Source organism: Ictidomys tridecemlineatus, chromosome 9 (genome assembly GCF_052094955.1).
Source record: "Ictidomys tridecemlineatus isolate mIctTri1 chromosome 9, mIctTri1.hap1, whole genome shotgun sequence".
NCBI classification, from domain to species: domain Eukaryota; kingdom Metazoa; phylum Chordata; class Mammalia; order Rodentia; family Sciuridae; genus Ictidomys; species Ictidomys tridecemlineatus.
The window spans coordinates 125,554,967-125,573,663 of record NC_135485.1 but is presented as its reverse complement, the minus strand read 5'-3'; the positions used below and the strand labels follow the sequence as shown (position 1 = coordinate 125,573,663).

At 36.6% G+C, this 18,697-nt stretch overlaps 1 protein-coding gene and 1 non-coding gene across 2 annotated transcripts in view; one reads left to right on the top strand and one right to left on the bottom strand.

The window, feature by feature from the left end:
• The window catches only part of Iqcm (IQ motif containing M), a 305,901-nt gene that overhangs the window by 3,547 nt on the left and 283,657 nt on the right, over window positions 1-18,697 (bottom strand). The gene's annotated exons all lie outside the window — the stretch shown is intronic.
• On the top strand, window positions 8,484-8,590 carry LOC120892634 (U6 spliceosomal RNA). The gene has a single exon (XR_005737421.1). It is a non-coding gene; the product is annotated as a U6 spliceosomal RNA (small nuclear RNA).

The following is an 18,697-nucleotide window of genomic DNA, read 5'->3' as shown; positions in this document are numbered from 1 at the left end:
CCCAAGAACAAATGAAAAACCCCTTAAAAGAAAAGCAATTTCAACTAAGACCTTTAAAATATATCACAGAAGTGTATTTTATTAAAACCCAGTGTGTTACAGTGTGCTTTTAAATGGAAAAGCAGGTTACCAAATAGTATCTACAATGGGATCCCAGTTTGTAAAAAGTTATATGCCCAGCAAAACATGTAAAATATTAATATCAAAATATTAGTAGTGACTGGAATTATAATTTAGCTTCAGATATTCCTCCTTATTCTTATTTTCAGCAGAAAATATTATTTATGTGAAAAATAACAACATTAAGGGATTTTCAACTTTTTAGATTGGAATATGTGGTAGAAAGTGATTTTAATAGTAGATGGTTAAAAAACAATTAAATATTTTGGTTTACAATTCAATTATTTAAAGAAATGGTTTGGAGGGTATGGGGACAGAAAAGATGGTGGAATGAGATGGACATCATTACCCTAGATATATGTAAGACTGCACATAGGGTGCAATGCTACATCGCCAACAGGCAGATAAATGAAAAGTTGTGCTGCAATTGTGTACAATGAATCAAAATGCATTTTGCTGTAATATATACCTCCTTAAAATAAATTTAAAAAAGAAATGGATTGAACTTTTTTTTGAAAATGTTCAAATGAAATAGATAACATGCTGATCTGCATTACATATATCATATTCTAAGAAATGTGATTTTTTTCCTCAAAGATTTGAAAAGCAATTTGCTGTTTTCTTTTAAACTAGATACAAATTTTCATATCCACCATTTTATTTTATTATTTAGCATGCAAATTTGCCTGTCTACTCAAGGTTGTACATTGTTCTACACTACTGACTACTTCTTGTGAATACTTCAAAATGAATCTTTGTAAAGCAACATGGAAAGAAAACAATCAGAGATTGTGTAAATGCAAGTGTAGGTCATGGAGTATTTGTTGAGTCTAGATGCATGCTAAGGTCTCAGCTGAGACCTTTCTGGGTCACCACTTCTTAATACAGAAACAACAAATAAAACAGCAAAAACTCACAATAATTGTGTTTTCATAGTGATTTAATCTTAAAATACAAGAAAGCACTACCTGGCCTGGGGTTGTGGCTCAGTGGTAGAACACTTGCCTGGCATGTGTGAGGCATTGGGTTGGATCCTCAGCACCACATAAAAATAAATAAATAAATAGAAATAAAGGTAAAAAAAGATAAAGCACTACCTAACATGGTATCGTGGTCCTGACATGGTCATAGTCAATACAAAGCTAACTCCAGTTCTAAATGACAAATGAGAGTAAACAAATAGTTACAATTGATTTTCATACAGAGCAAGGTCCAAGCTTGAACCTAACTTTTGCTTACTTTAGAATTTCAGAAAGGGATATGTCCAGAACAATGAAAGAATAAATCCTTGAGGGATCCCTTTGCAAAAGACCAAGAATCCTTTTGTGGGGATGGGGGCAGAGTGGAGCTGCAAGATTCTGGAAGATCCTGGGGTGTATTACTTTGAGAGGAAGGTCCCAAGTGAATGAATAGAAATATCTAAAACATTATTCTCCCACACAAGGTCCTGGGAATGCTGAGAGCACAGGACATCAGGGTCTGGATTAAAAAAAAAAAAAACCTGTGGTACAAAGGACAGGAAAGGGGCTTCTCCCCTCAGCAGGTTGTCTTAGATCCATGTGTCTTCACCACAGAAGAGTCTAGACAGATGCTGGAACAGAAACAGCAAAACACTTTCACTAGGGTTCCCCAGCTTCAGAGTAACAGCAGCGGACACCTCAAGAGGGCAGGGGAGGGTGTGGTGTGGTGTGGGGCTGGAATTGTGGAATTCTATGCTGCAACCAAAAGTGATGGATTTGTGAGCACATGCAAAATACATTAGAATTCCTAGATATTTCTGAGGTTATTGGGACTTCTTTCAAGAGACCAGAGGTTGTGACCATTCTCGTGTGTGTGTGTGTGTGTGTGTGTGTGTGTGTGTGTATGGGGTATGTAGTTGGATATTGTTTTGAAACATTAAAATCCTCACTGCTCTTAGCTCCTGACTCTGATATTCAGGTAACACTAATGGCTTCCTAAAGACTGAAAATAGATCATCTAATCTCTGATGCTTACCGATTTTAAAACAAGGAAAATTATTATAAGCAGCTAATAAATATTCTATTCTTGAATAGAATATTTTAAATAATCAGACTGTTCTTTGATAATTTGCAAAAAAAGGAAAGCATAGCTATTTAAAATGATTCAAATTGTAATACTCCATACATGCATGTCCCTCAAGCAGAAAAATCCAAGAACACAGAAGACAGCTGCATTTCAAGAAAGAAGTTAAAAAACGAAAAGAAAAGCAAAAAGCCATACTTTCAAAAGTAAGCCTTCCACTTGGAAGTGTATGGCTTTGCTCAGAATGAATGGTATTTTGGGTATCCAAGAAACCAGAATCTGGAAAACTCAGCACATGGAGCCATATGGTGAGGAAGATTGTGTGATGATGAGAACCCCTTCCAAATTAATGAAGTAAGTATTGAACTAGCAGATTGGTGGGAGAACAAAAGACAGACATTGAAGGGCACCTGAAAAAAAGATCAGTCTCTGGGATGTGTGTGTGTGTGTGTGTGTGTGTGTGTGTGTGTGTGTGTGTGTGTGTTTGTGTTTTACTGGGAATTGAACCCAGGAGCATTCCAGCACTGAGTTACATCTCCAATCCTTTTTGATTTTTTTTTTTTTTTGAGACAGGGTTTTGCAAAATTGTCTGAGCTTGGATTCCATCCATCTGCCTCAAATTTGAAAGTAGCTGGGATTATAGGCATGTGCCACCAAACCCATCCTCTTATCCCCTTGTCTCTTGCCCTGAAGGAGTAGGAAATAGAAACTTCAATGATGGAAAGCACTTAGAGTCAGTGGGAGAATCTGGCAGTAGGGAGCTTTTGTTGAAAGGGGCTTCATTCTTCTTTAAAAAGCCATGTGGTTAATATAGTGCTAAGCAATATGGGAAACAGTATTTAGGATCTGCAACCATAGGAAACAAATAGCATTGCAGTGTGGTATGAGGACACCTACTGAGATTACTGAATGTCCTGAGGGTACCTGGGATTTCTGAGAATGCTGACTGATTAGAAGAAGCTATGCGTTCAACTACTGGGACCATAGCAGATATTAAGAATGGATGCCAGTGAATGGCTCCCAAGGTCCAGGTGAAATGATTTATAGCACGGAAGAGTCCATCAAGGAGAGGAGATTGCATTCAGGATGTCTCTCAGTAGATGAAAGAAATGAGAGAGCAGGTCTATTATGAATGGGTGCCCAGGCACAGATTAAAAATAGAGGATGAAATAGATGGAATATATAAATAACAGGAGCAGCATAAAAACACAAAATTTAGAAATGTCACTTATAGAAAGAAGTTAGTCTGATTACTAGCAGGAAAAATGGTTCTACACTTAAGGATAAAACTGTACATACCAAGAAATGAACGTTTCATCCTAAGTGATTGCAACACAATAAAAGGCATGGAAAAAAAGAAAGAAACTGACCCAAGTAACTTCAGAAAATGAGTTCCGGTTAGAAACTGGAGGTTAAGGACAAAATGCAGATGGATATACAATCACAGATGTGTAAGTATATGTGTGTATATAAGCATGTGCATTGTTTGTGTTATAGAGGAACAGTGCCAGGAATGAGTGACACCGTCGGTAGCAATGAGCTCCTCCAGTGATGCGATCTTGTTTTCCAAATATCACTTTCCAATAGAAGCAGCTTGGACTACTGAAGAAATGGACGATTCCAGGGTTTGGCCAGAGCTAATACAAGAAGCTCCTACAGAGTAGGAGCTTCTTGTATTAGCTGTGTAGTGTAGTGATGGAAAGTAAGAAAGTACTCAAAAGACCAAAAAAGATCGGGGCATGTCAAAGGGACTGAGGAGTCAACCTGGAAAAGCTCTCAATGTCTAAAGGTATCTAAAATTGAAGAATATTCATAACAAAATAATGTAGCATTAGATTATAACTTAAATTATAAAATAAACATGTTAGTAAATACTTGATTGGATAAACAGGAGAGGAAAAAGTCTTTATTACATAATAATTCTTAATAATATATGTAGATGCTTCCTTATCTGGAAAGAAAAGTTTAATTTTGTCCCCTTTCTGTCCTTTGGATATGGGAAAGACTTAGTTTTATGCTTCCCAAAAACAACTCGCAGAAAGGGTATGTGTGAATTTATAGTAGAGAAACCTGACAAATACTACCTTGGTCAGGTGATCAAGGTTAATATCATCAGTCATAAGTCATATTGACAGCAAGTTTCTGTAGAGATGATGTACTGAAAAGGGCACTTAGCTTCTCGATGTTCTTTCAAAAATTGTGCAACCCCATTTTATCCCTGAGAAAAACACGTAACAAGCCCACGTTGAGAACATTCTGCAAAATACTTGTCTAATAATTCTCAAAACTGTCAAGGTCATGAATCAATAAGGAAATACTAAGAACCTGCAAGAACACAAGGAGCCCAAGAAGACAAGCCAAGAGAACACAAGTGGTATTTGAGATCGCATCCTGAAGGGCAAAAAAAAGACATGAGTGGAAGAATTAGTAGCATCCAAATAAAGTCTAGAGTTTGCTCAATCACAATGTGGAAATATTGGTTCCTTAGTTTTTATAATAATATACCCCAAGTACCACAATTATGTAAGGTATCAGTAGGAAAACTGGGAGAGGGAATTCTGTACTAGGTTCAGAGTCATCTGTAAATTTAAATTGTTCCAAAATAGAAATGACAGAATAACAACTGGCATTCAATACACTTGGTTCAGTGTCAGGCACTGTGTTGAGTGCTGTACTTATGTTAACTCAATTTCTCTTTCCATTAGTACCTGTTGCTAGCATCATCATCATTGTGAGAAACTAAGACTATTATGAGTGATGAGTTTCACTAAGCAGTAGGAAATATTGACCCACATGGATTTCAAAACTGTTATAACTCATTGGAAACCAAGCAGCATCTAAGCCATTCAGTTTGTTTTTTTTTTAAAGACAGATACATTTTTATTAGAACTATTTTGCTTAAGTTCACATCATAAATATATAAGGCACCTTTCCAAAAGAAAATAATAATAAAAAAATGTCTTTAAATGTGGACTTTCTTAACATCTATCCAGAGCATGGGTTCATGTTGTCTTTATCACTTGGAATTTTCAAAGCCAAATATCAGGAGAGATTTTCTTATGCTACATTAAATTGTTGTCTGTCTTTAATTATGCATGTGTTACACCTTCAAACCACCAGTAATTCATTTATTTCTCTCACTGTATTAATCCCAAGGACAGTGTCTTACAGATAACGGAATATTCAGTAAATATGTAAATGCTTATATTTTAACAGAAATGATATATTCACATTTTGCTTCTTTCACTTCAGAATTGTTCATGGAAATCCCTCTAAACCAACAAATATAGATATAATTCATTATTTTAAGTGCTACATAATATTCTGTGAGATGAATAGATCATAATCTCTTATTAACAATTACTTAGTTCCCATTTTCAAACTACTAATAATGCTAAAATAAGCTTTTTTGTTCATTTAGCAGTGCTTTTATTTCCATGGGATAGATTCCCAAGGTGGAAGTGCAGTCAAAAGTGTATATGCATGATACTAAAAATAAATATGTATATTTATTTTTCATACATATTGCTAAGTTGCTTTCTAAAATTCAATGAAATTCATATTGCTACTAGCAGTGTGACAAGCCAGCAATAGCGGTTATTATTTTATCTTGCCTTACTTAATTTGTGCCAATGTGAGAAGGGTTGATCCCACTGTATTCCCATAGGTAGTGACCTGGAGCATCTCAGTTTATGTTGGATAGCAGTAGATTTGGTTTTATGAATCGTTTCTCTGCCTCTTTGGCCTATTTTGCTCTTAGATTATCTCCTTGTTTTCATTTTAAATAGTTCATTGTATTAAACCTCCGTCTTCTAGCATGCAATTCCCCTTCCTATCATTTTTTTAGATTTATTTATGATATTTTTCCATAGAAAATTTTTGAAAATTAAAAAAATCAAAGTCACTTATATTTTATTTCATATTCTTTATTTTTCTTTTTGGGCTGGGGATTGAACTTAGGGCCTTGTGCATGTGAGGCAAACACTCTACCAACTGAGCTACATCCCCAGCCCATCATATTCTTTCTTAAGGGTATTCTTTATTGCTCCTATAGTAAACAATTGATTCTCTAGCTTGACTTTCAGAATTTTTATTCATCTCTTTATCTATCTATCCCTCTATCATCTAATTATTTAAACTGGGTATTGAATTTTATCAATAGTTTTTATAATAATTAATAATATATACTTGTTGTCTTTGATATATTATTATAATGAAGTATGAGAACAGAATACTTAATATGGCAGCATTCTTATATTCCTAGAATAGTATGTATTTGGGCTTTATGATACCCTTTAATATATAACTGAGTTTACATTTTAACTTTTCTTACATTTACCTATGACCATTAATATAAAGATTCTCTAACCATTTTCATCTTGGAAGAGACCGTCTTTGGATTGTTCAGGTCCCATTAGAAGAAATCTACTCTCAATAAGAGCTCTCCAGCCAAGTTTCTATAAAAGTAGCCTGCGTTGTTCCCATTACCTAGATCTCATTCTCTGTATGGTGGCTACAAAGTGAAGTTTTGAAGTAAGGACACAAGAGATAAAAATATAAGAGCAATCTCAGGTTTTTAGTCTGAAATTCTTTCTCATCATATTTCTTCTTTTGAGGCATTAAGTGGTTGGTAGAAAAGTACAGGCTAATACAAGTTGAAGACTTCAGAGTCTATGTGAAAGACAAAAGTAAATTTCCCTGAGTTGACATAAATCCTAGTAATCCAAACAAATAGACAAAATTAACATAAATAGGCCTAGTTAGAAAACACATCTGTATTTATTTACATACTTTGAAAATTAATAAAGTAATTAATTGATTTTTGGTGCCAAAGATTGGATGCTTAACTACTCAGCCACATCCCCAACCCTTTAAAAATATCTTATTTTGAGACAGGGTCTTGCTAAGTGGCTTAGGGCCTTGCTAAATTGCTGAAGCTGCCTTTGAATTTGCAATCTACCTGCTGGGATTATGGGTATGGGCCATTGCACCCTGTTACTCTAAACTTAAACTCATTTAATTAAAATGGTCATGATTATTTGTTCTGTCATATAAGTTCAGGCAATAATTTCTCAGTAAATAAGTCTATCTCAAAAAAATTTCTGTGGAGCTGAATGCATGAAAAACTCCATTTTCAAGTCGTTTAGATTCACATTTAGTATTTCTCTGCTCCCAGGGATGGCCATCCCTAGACCTAATTTAGTGGCATGTCCCATGACCAAGTCATTTTTCTCTATTTGATAATTTTCATGAATTTCTCAAGCTTTAAGAAAATTATTGTAATTAGTCTGAATGAATAATTGAAAATACCACCACCCAAACATGTACAAACTGTTAAGTCCCACAATGGTGGAGACATTCTCTCATTCTCAGAGGTCCAAGTTTATCTTACTTGGATGTTATCTGAAGGAAGAATTTAAAATCCCTCAAAAATGAGTTGTTTGTGGTCTTGGTTAAAACTTGGAAATTGGCTGGAAATGTAATGAAGAAATTTACTTCAAATTTATTCAATTAATGAGTTTATGTGATATTGAATAGATTTTCTTCTCTTTCTGGCATATCTTGTCTTGATCAGGGCACTTGGAATAAAATTTTAAATTTTGGCTTCAAAATTATCAGCATACTGCTTGGCATTGTGACATTATCCCAAGAGTCATAAAGTTCAGTCTTGCTGATGCCTCTATTTTACCATTCTACACTACAAAACTAACCAACCAAAACCAACAACAACAAAAAATGAAATGTACTCTTAGCTCAAGTACAGAGCAATTTTAATGTTGAGTACAGCAAGTTTGTTTTAAAATTCTGGGTAATAGGTGCCACAAGGTAACCCAAATGTAAGTCAGGAATCCATGTGACCCCATTTTGGGCATAATGTATGCTAATAATAAATAATTATAATTTTATACTGCTCTAAGGTAGTGATCGAGAATTCCCGTTTTTACACATAAGAAAATGCCAAAGATGTAGCTTCTTAAAAATTCTTTAAAAATAATCTCTAGAAATATTTTCATTCAACCAGTCAATATTTTTACATACCCCCTTGAAACTCCTTTTAAAACTGTACTCTCCATTTATTCTTCTGCTCCTCAATGATCCCCAACACCAAGCCAATGAGTTCTTTGTCATTATCCTCTAATTTTTACTACTCAGCATCAGCTAAAAATCTTTCACTCTTATATCCAAATGTCAAGAAGTGTTCTATTGTCATGATACTTCCTTACTCTCCTTTTTCTTACACAAACCTAGATGGCACAGGTCAATCATTCCACGTGGCCTTTTGATTCAATTAAGAGATTCCATAAATACAAGATACATACGTGCTCACTTCGACAGCATGTATACTAAAATTAGAACCATATAAAGAAGATTAGCATGGCCCTTGCGCAAGGATGACATGCCAATTCATGAAGTGTTCCATATTTTTAATGTGATGATCATTATTATCCAAAGTGCATGTATGAAGACACGAATTGAGTATACTATGTATACAATCAGAGATAGGAAAAATTCAGCTCTGTAGATATAATAAGAATTGTAATGCATTCTGCTGTTATATATAAATAAAAAATTTTAAAAGTCATCCTAATTGGTGAAAATACAAATTCACAAAATACAAATGACACAGGGAAATAATATTTGAAATAGGAAATAGTAAATGTCTACTTGGAATAATTTCTGTGCAAAAGTAAAAAATAAAATAAAAAGATATATGAAGTTGCTGTTGGTATAACAGCAATAATGTTTTAGAGTTGGTTTTTAAAATAGTAGTTCACTCTAAAATAATAATCAAAGTATAGTACAGTAAATATATAAACCATGTTGTACATAATTGTGCTATACTTTTATGTGCCTGGAAGTAAAATAGGTTCGTTTACATTGGTATCATCACAAACGTGAGCAGGGTCTCACTGAGTTGCTTAGTGCCTCACTTTTGCTGAGGCTGAGTTATGAACTCGACATTCTCCTGCCTCATCTTTCCAAGCTGCTGGGATTAGCCTGAGATAATTTATAATGTAATCTGTGTCTATAAAATAGAATAAACAGCAAAAGGATGCAGAAACTATATCTTTGTTCTTAAAATTTCCAAGAAAAAATTAAAAGTTGACTCGACTGATATTGGTAAAGTAAATTCAGTAACTAACTTTAACTTGGTTTCTGGCAGTACACAGATGGAACACAGGGATGCTCTTACCACTGAGCTATATGCCCAGATCTTTTCATGTTTTATTTAGAGACAGAGTCCAGCTAAGTTGCAAAGGATGGCCTTGAACTTGTGATCCTCCCATCTCAGTTTTCCAAGCTGCTGGGATTACAGGTGTGCACCACTGTACCCAGCTAAATATAAAATGTTTTTTAAAATATCTTGGATTTTATGTTGTGCAGACACTATTAAAATTTTGTATGAATTATTTTATTCATTTCTTAATCACATTTCAATATAACAGCATTATAATCTCAAGTTTTCATATAAGAAAACCGAGGCATAGAAATTTTAAGTAAATTTCTCATAGTGATATTTTTAGTAAATTCCATAACCAGATTCAAACTTAAGCCGTGGTGGTGAAGTGCCTGAGTCCAACAAGCAACACAAATGACCTCAGCAACAAAACAGAAAGAATTAATCACATTACATAAGCACTTTACATCTATTTTCTCATCCATTCTTGTCACTGAGTCTATGAGATGTTACTCTTATAATTCTCATTTTAAGGATGAAAAAACTAAGATTTACACAAGTTACGTAACTGATAGAAAAGACCATATTCTTTTTTAAAATATATTTTTTTAGTTGTAGATGGGCACAATACTTTCATTTTGTTTATTTATTTTTATGTGGTGCTGAGGATCAAACCCCAGTGCCTCACCCACACAAGGCAAGCACTCTACCACTGAGCCACAACCCTAGCCCCAAGATCACATTTTTAATGAGTTGCAAGATCAAGATTGAAATCTAAACTGTCAGTAAAATGTACTATCAGTACTATTTTACTATCAGTAAAATTTACTTCTCTTAATATTAATTACTTACATAAGTAATTCAGATATATGTTTACATTTTATATAAACTAATGGACAGAAGGTAGTTACTACCCAAGTCTTGGTTGCAGGGGCATCTTATAAATATAGTTGCTCTTTTAAAAAAATTAAAAGAACAACTATATTTACTAAATGGTCCAGTAATTGAAATGCAAAATAACTATACAAGTATTGGCAGATATTTTCTGTTCCTGGATATTGGATCTGTAGTGGGTATTATGGGATAACTGTCCCTTTCAATCTTTCTTAGACCTAAAGTAGCCAGAAATTAAATTAAATTAAATCTTATAAATATAGTTGCTCTGTTTTATTTTTTTTCTGTTCATCAACTCTTTGTTTTATTGGTTGTTCACAACATTACAAAGCTCTTGACATATCATATTTCATACATTAGATTGTAGTGGGTTATGAACTCCCAATTTTACCCCAAATGCAGATTGCAGAATCACGTCGGTTACACATCCACAATTTTACATAATGCCCTATTAGTAATTGTTGTATTCTGCTACCTATTCTATCCCCTACTATCCCCCCTCCCCTTCCCTCATATCTTCTCTCTCTACCCCATCTACTGTAATTCATTTCTCTCCTTGTTTATTTTCCCATTCCCCTCACAATAGTTGCTCTGTTTTAAAAGAGCAACTATATTTATAAGATGCCCCTCCAACTAAGACTTGGGTAGTAACTACCTTCTGCCCATTAGCTGCACTTAACACAACATCCAGAAGACAGAAATGAGGTGGAAACCATTTTTCTGCCCCACTCCCCATCGGTATTTTAATTCTTTCTGGCAAGGTCTAGAAAAAGTGAGTTTGTCTTGCTGCAGTGTTCCAAGGCTGGTTACCTGGATTCCTGGGTGACCAGCAGCAGTCACAGCAGCAGCAGACTATAGGGTCAGGATCTTGGTGGATCAGCCTTCCATTGTTCTGTCCTGGAACCCAATCGCCTTCAGCCCTCCAGCAATGTTTTAAAATAACTTCTATCAAATCCTTACTTTTTCTTAACATTATGGTGTGCATTTCATTACCCTCACTGAGCCTTGGCTGATAAAGTATGTGCTGTTTAAACTGTATTACTGCGGGTTGACAGAAGTTCTGGCAGCCGATGCCTTTCAGAGATTGAAGTGCCATTGGGTCTTAGTTTTGCCTCCTGGTGCATTTCAGTCTGCTGTGATTTGAATGTCTCTCCAAAGCTCATGATGAAACTCAGTTGCCAGTCTGCCTGGGAACTGGGAGGTGTGAACTTTAGAGGTGTCAGAAATAATCCATTCTCATGGATACATTAATGTCATTATTGAGGGAATGGGCTAGTTAGTCCAGGGGTAGCTTTGTCCTGTACGCTTCACCTTGTCATATGATGCCCTCTGCCATGTTATGATGCAGCAAGAAGGCTCTTCCCAGATCTGTCCCCTCATTCTTGGTCTTCCCAGCTCCAGAACTGTGAGGAGTATATTTCTTTACTTTGTAAATTATCCAGTGTCAGATATGCTCTTACAGCAACACAAAGTGGACTAAAACGTAATCCATCTTCATCACCCCAATCCCCTTGTTCACTGCTCCAAAGCCATCTTTGAAAATCATTTTGACAGGGGCTGGGGTTGTAGCTCAGTGGTAGAGCGCAAGACTTGCTTGCACGTGTGGGGCACTCTGTTCCATGCTCAGCACCGCATAGAAATAAATAAAGGTATTGTGTCCATGTACAACTAAAAAAAAAACTTTAAAATTTTAAAAAAAATCATTCTGACAGCCAAGCCTACCACAACCTTTGGTTGTAGTTTAGAAGTGTTAAAATTGTTTTAAAAGAAACAGAAAATTCTGGAAGCAGAATGTTCAGATTTTTATTTAAGACATTTTCAACAATGAAGTTTCTGACTAAAAGATTCCTTCCTTTCCTTTATTCTTTCCTTCCTTCCCTCTCCCCATTTCCATTCCCTGCTGTATCTGAACTAGGATGCGCTAATATCAAGCTCTTAAACCCTCCTTTACTCATTTTCCACATACTTTTTACCCCTGGTAAAATACCCCTTTCCATCCTTCGCTTCTGCTATTATTGCTTCTTAACCCTTGCTCTGAATATTTTGTTTCAAAAAGGGTGTATGTGCTGTTGCCTGATAGTTGACATTTGCTTGAAAATTAGATGTCTAGACATATTTAAAAACAGAGGCCAAAATCATCCCCAGTCCTGTGCTCTGCCACAAAATTTCATGCAAAGTTTAAGCACTAAGAAACACACCTCTTTTTCTCTCCCTCCCTTCCCACTCATTTTAAAAATCTTTCTGGATATTCTATTTCAGCAAAATTTATCCTAAAACCAGCCATTAAGTTAGTCCCAAATCCATTCAGTTTAAAAGCTCAATAACTTCATACTGGTACCAGAGTACCTTGCTTCGTTTGTTCTCAGCTGCACACTAAAATAAATACCATACATATTTATACATGATGGGAGTTGGGAAGAATATCAGGAGGGTAAACAACATTTGGAAAAACCAACAGCCATTTGTTTCTTTGTACCTGATCAAAAATACATTCAGCTGGTATTTGTGCTACTACATAGATGGGCGCCTACAGGCCATCTGACACTTCTGCTCTCGTCCTCGTCCTCTTTCCCTGCAGAAGGAGGGGAGGAGGCAGAGACATCAAAACTGTATCCAAGTCCAGAACGCCATGGCTAAGCCAGAGAAGCCTAACTCAACAGAGAGTCCTCATCCCCAGAAGTAAGTTAGTTCCCACTTTTTGGTGTCTGGATGGCTGGGAATTGGAAATGTTTTTGTAAAAAAAAAAAAAAAAAATTAAAAATAAAAACTAAGTCAACAATTGCTCCTCTCAAATTTTATTTTCAGTATTAGTTTTATGGTTTGTCAGTTTAATTTAATTTAATTCTATGGAATGAAGAACAGGCACTTTTTATACTTTGGTTTCTTCCTGAATCTTTTGCAAAAACACAATTCCCATTGCTTCTTTCTTGCTACCAATTGTGGGGTTTTTTTACATACTGTAATTTAATTTATAGATTCTTCCTCCAAATTCATGTTTCCTCATATTCAGATGGAAGTATGGAATTTCCTCAGCAAACATGCTGCCATATTATTTAACTTGGAAATGAAATAATCATTGGATGAAATAAACAAATGTCCATTCCCTCTGCACTAACGGATCAAGAGCAATATTTGAATATTTTGTGTTTTGAATGATTTGTTATGAAAAATTTCCAACACAGTAAAACCATGAAAGAGCCAAACAGTGAAAACCTTGATTCTACAAGTGATATTTGACTCTGTTTTTTTTTAATCATATGTCTGTCCATCTATTTTTTCTTGTTTGGGGATATTGTAACCACTTTATAAGTGAAAACAGCTGAAAAAAAATCTGAGCCTGATTTAATAGAAATATTCCCACCCCACCTTCAGAATGTTTTCCCACTTTCTGAATTTAGTTTTTCCTATGTAAAAATTATGATAAAAATCTGGGAAGTATTAGAAGTGAACCTTAGATTATGACTCACATTTCAATACTTTCTGTAGGTTTGCCCATGTTTTTCAATAAAGTGGAGTTTGTTGAGTAGTAGAGGAGAAAGGGTTATCACTGAGCATCGGGCTCATAAATAAAGCTCCTTACATGCCATCGCTCTGCCCTCAATTTTTAAATAATGGGATTTTATAAAAAGACTGAATAAAGGACTCTAAAGCGATAAACTACAGAGAGATACAAGACACTAGTGCCAAAAAGCAGATAGCATTCAATTAGTTTTTTAAAAAGCATTCTTATCACATCTCCTCCTAATATTAGCTTTCTCCATAAACAATAGCCTGCTGCAATATTGCCAGAGTTGCCCAGCTGAGATGACATTGTGCAGTGACAGATGATAGGGCTGGGCCAAAGCTGTGGATGTTATTCACAAATGGCACTCAATGGTCCTTCAGTTTTAAAGATTATTCTATGACTCTAACATGAAACTAGATTCATATTTATGGGGTAATCGAGATAAGAAACGTATTTTTTCTGCAATAAAAAATTAACTAAACATATCTTGGGGGCCCCCTTTTGAGCGGCTCATTTTTATCTAACAGAATACTCCAACATACAGAAGTAAAAAAAAAAACAAATGATTCTGCATTTTTAAAAAAAGGTTTCAAATCTTATATGTCTATTCAAGACATCCATTTAGATTGCATTTACTTTAAATGAAGGTGAAGTGGGTATGGCCAAAAAAACTCTATTTTAATAATGCCATGCACCCTGGGCTATGTCAGTCTCTCTTGTTGAAATATATGAATGATTTGCCCTCATGAAGCTTTTGGTTTTAACTTATCATCATATTTCATAACCAGTTTTTTTCTCCAGAAGACAGGAAATCTTCCACATTTAGAGCAGTAAATAAATAAATCACTACTTTAATCCATCTAGTGAAAAAGCTTCTTTTTAATACCTTTTGGCCAACTCGATAGAATCGAATAAATTGACCTTATAACAAAATTTATTTTTATTCAGATGCTAGAACTAAAACTAAAGTGAGGCATACTAAATCTTCATAACATGATTAATATTTCTAATCAAGACATAAAGCAATCATTCCTAGCTTATCTCTCATAACCACAAATTTCGGAACCTTATCCATGAGGCCCTAAAAGTCTGGCCCCTTCCTATCTTCCCAATGGCATCTGGAATGTCCCAGGGCTTCCAGTCAAATCAGACCTCTGCTGTCCTCTTACCTCTTCAGCCTCCTCTCAGTGTGTCAGGGACTCTTCCTCCTCCTCTGACCCGGGATCCTACGGTGAGCCTTGAACTTCTCCAAAGCTGCTCCACTCCCATTTCCCCCTCCTCTTCAGCTCAAGAATCTCTCCATCTTGTAAGGTTCCAGGCTTCCGTCATTAGACTTTCTTTTTCTGAACCCCACAGCTGGTCCTGGGGCTGGATCTCCTGAAGACATTCCAAACCTAAACACTCGCCACCATCTCCAGAGGCCCCTTCTCCCACGCCATTTCTGCCTGGGCTACTCCACCTTGTTCTCCTCAGCCCTCAGGTTCTTTCTCTGCAGTGGTCGGGGTATATAATGGCCCTCTTTTGCTCCATTAAGCTTCCCCCTTCCCGCACACTCGAGCACATAAACCCTGCCAGGCCCCTCCAGTCAGCTCCCCTCCTTCAGGCCCAGCTCTTCACCTCCTCATTCATTCTTTTCCAACTGCCTGGGCTCCTCGGCTGGTCTGAAACCCTCTACACCCTCTCCGCTCAGGTCCTTTGTCTGTGCAGTTCACTCTTTTGATCAGAATGTCTCCTCGATTATTCACTTAGCTCCATCCCTCGCCTTCTTCAGGTCACACTCTGAAGGCAGTTCCTCCAGGTCACCTGCTATGGTTTGCCTAATTGTTAGACACAGTCCTCAAGGGGACTCTATTGGGAAGTGCTTGAACCACTAGGTGGCAGGACTTTGCAGGAGGTTCTTAGAGGGTGAGCCCTCAGGAGGACTGTGTGGGTCCTTCGACTTTTGATTCTTGGCTGAGGAGTTGGGTGGATTCGCCCCACCTCACAAGCCTTGGGCTAGGCCCAAATCAATGGGCCACTTGACTTTGGACTGCAAGTTCCAAAACCACAAGCTCAAATAAACTGTTTCTCTTCTAGAATAATTCCCTCAGATATTTTGTTATAGTAACAGAAAGCTGACTAATGCACCATTCCATTTAAATGGAAGCACTGCCTAACCTCAGGCTGCCCTATCATCTTTCTGGTCCTTTCCCTCTCACAATATTAAGAAGCATATAATATAGTGTGTTTTTCATTCATTTTATGTATTTTTTTCATTTTATCTAAAATATGTATTCATTGCTGGCAGAGATTGTTTTTTTACTATTTAGATCACAATTGTTCCCCATGTTTCTAGGATGGAACCTGGTATGTAGTAGATGCTCAATAAACCGCTGAATAAATGAATGAGTGAATTCATAAAATATAAAAATACTTGTCAGGGTGCAGTTGGGGGAAATGGCTGAATTACACAGACTATTTGTCTTCACGGCCCTAATTCAATGGAATATTGCCAACTCTTTAGTCTGCTTTGTTCTATTTAGATTTTGCATCTGTGTAGATTTCTCTTCCAAAATTTGGGGATGTATAGTAATTTAGTCAGTGAAAGAGTTGTTTCCATGGATTCCTGGTAAACTGATTATAATGAAATTGGCACTGGGTCCTAGTTTTAATATGACACTATGGCATATTATAATTCTAATTTCTACTCTGAAGTTTCTCTAGTAGCAAAATGGGTACTTTCCCAGGTCATTTTTTACCCCTACAGAAACTTAGATAAAAAGCCCATGTTGTATTTGGCATCTGATCACTCAGAGCAATCTTCTGGGATAAAAACACAATGTCAGGGAGAAAAAGAAAAAAGACCTCGTGCTGAATAGAAAGGAATAATCCCTTGCAGAACTGTCTCTGGATGCTAATGAATCAACAATAAAGGCCCTATTATGTGATTGTTTTGAGTGATACTGTTCTTATTAAGTTTCAGTGGTACCAAAGGCAGAATCACCCTGAGGCTTTGATACTTTGGTTAGAATAATGAAATAGATTTAAGCCCATCAATTTTGCTAATGCTTCATGCATCTAGTTTAGATCAGCAATGGAAAAGTGGAACTTGAGTTTTATTTTTATCCATATTTTGACTGATCATATCCTTGAGCAGAAAAAAAGAAAAAAAAATTAAAAGCTTTAATATTGTGAAACACATGCAAATACATACCTCTGAGACAATACATCCATTACAAGTATGTGGAGTCCCCCCACCTGTCCCAGGGCCCCAGCAGTAGCACTGATTGTGTTCTCTTGAACGTCTCTGTCATCCTCCAGGAGGCTGAAGCCTGGTTAGACTGGTAATTGCTTCCACTGCCTAATGAAGACGCTTTAAATAATGATGTGCGTGATGCAAACTGGGACAAAACGCTTGGTCAATACATTTTGACTTGCTCATAAATCTAGAAAACTCAGAGAAGATCTAGTCATTAAGAGGTGTTTGAAATCATGAATGTGAAAAATGAACACCTCATTGATTCTCCAACGATAATACAGATTCCGAGAGGCATAATCAATTTATACCACATGCATGTGATGTTGTGAGTAGACAGACAGTATTTTGCCATGGTCAATGAACCAACTTTGATACAATTTTGTTTTTTTAAGTGTACAATTCTAGTTAGATTGAAAACTCAGCAGCTGGTTTCAGGAATGTTAAAATAATCAGCTATGAAATGTGAAAGGATAGATCGTCTTGATAAACTGTCTACTGAAGCTAAACCTTTCCATGGTAAATCTTCACATTTTCTATACAATATTCTGGAACTTATCCTTTATTAGAAATCCTCATAAATTTACCAGGTTCTGCGAATGGGAAAATCATTAGAACCAGTGAAGGAAATTAGGTCTCCCAGTGAAATCTGAGACCTGAGAGGAATAGCAGAGAGATCATCTTAGTTCACTGAGATTCAAGACGGAGAAGCAATATGAATCCATACTGACGTTCCAAGTGCATGTGCCACTTCCAACAGGCCACACATACGAATTATTTTAAGGAAACTGAGAAGCAGCAGATGCAGGAAGAACTCTCTGCCCTCCCCCTTTCTTCCTAAAAATGCCATTTTCTCTTTTGAAAGTGACCCATATGGGGAAGAGGAGATGACTCTCACCAACAGTAGTGAGTGAAGTATGTGCAAGAAATCTTACCCAACGATGCTTATCTCCCATTAGTTTACCCAGGTATTCACTTTCCCACAATTTACTGCTCCTACAAACCCAACCTCTTTTCCTTTATCTATTCACATCTCCACAATTTATGGCCCTTTGTGAAAATGCGGTAGAAGCCCAAGTCCACTCTCTCATTAGGTTTTTCCTCTTCTTCCTGTGAACTCTTTCCCAGCCATGCATGTAAAAATTCTAACACCCACAAAATTCTCCTGCTGATCTTTTATCAGTTGAATATTCCATGTGTTGCGGTGGTGAGGTGGAGGGAGGGATGAAGGAAGGGCTGCTACTGCCATTCATCCTAAAAGGCTGTTTTAGAAAGATTCTAGAGGGAGCCTGCTGCCTCAGTGATGTGGGACCAGCTCTGACCCAGGATTCATTGTTGTAGGGTCTCCATGCACCTTTGGATTCATACCTTTATGTGCCCCTAAAAGTAAGTACCTACAAGTGTCAGTGCTGGTAACAAAAAGTAAGTTTGATGCCTCTGTTCAAAGGCTCTACAACAAAATATGAGGAAACTGAAAACCAAGTGTGATGGAGAGGCTATGGTCACCATGGTAGCAGCCCATGCCAAGATAACAGGGGCACAAAGGAAGGAGGAGACGCCGCAGCACAGGGCAAGCTGAGAAAACCCAACAGAGAAGGTGACCCTAGAGCTCATGAAAACTGCTTAGAAGGAAAGTGGTGAGATATGTCATTTTTATGTAGATGGATGGAACACAAATTGACCTCCAAGACTTCAACAAGCCAAGTCTCCCCCCACCTCC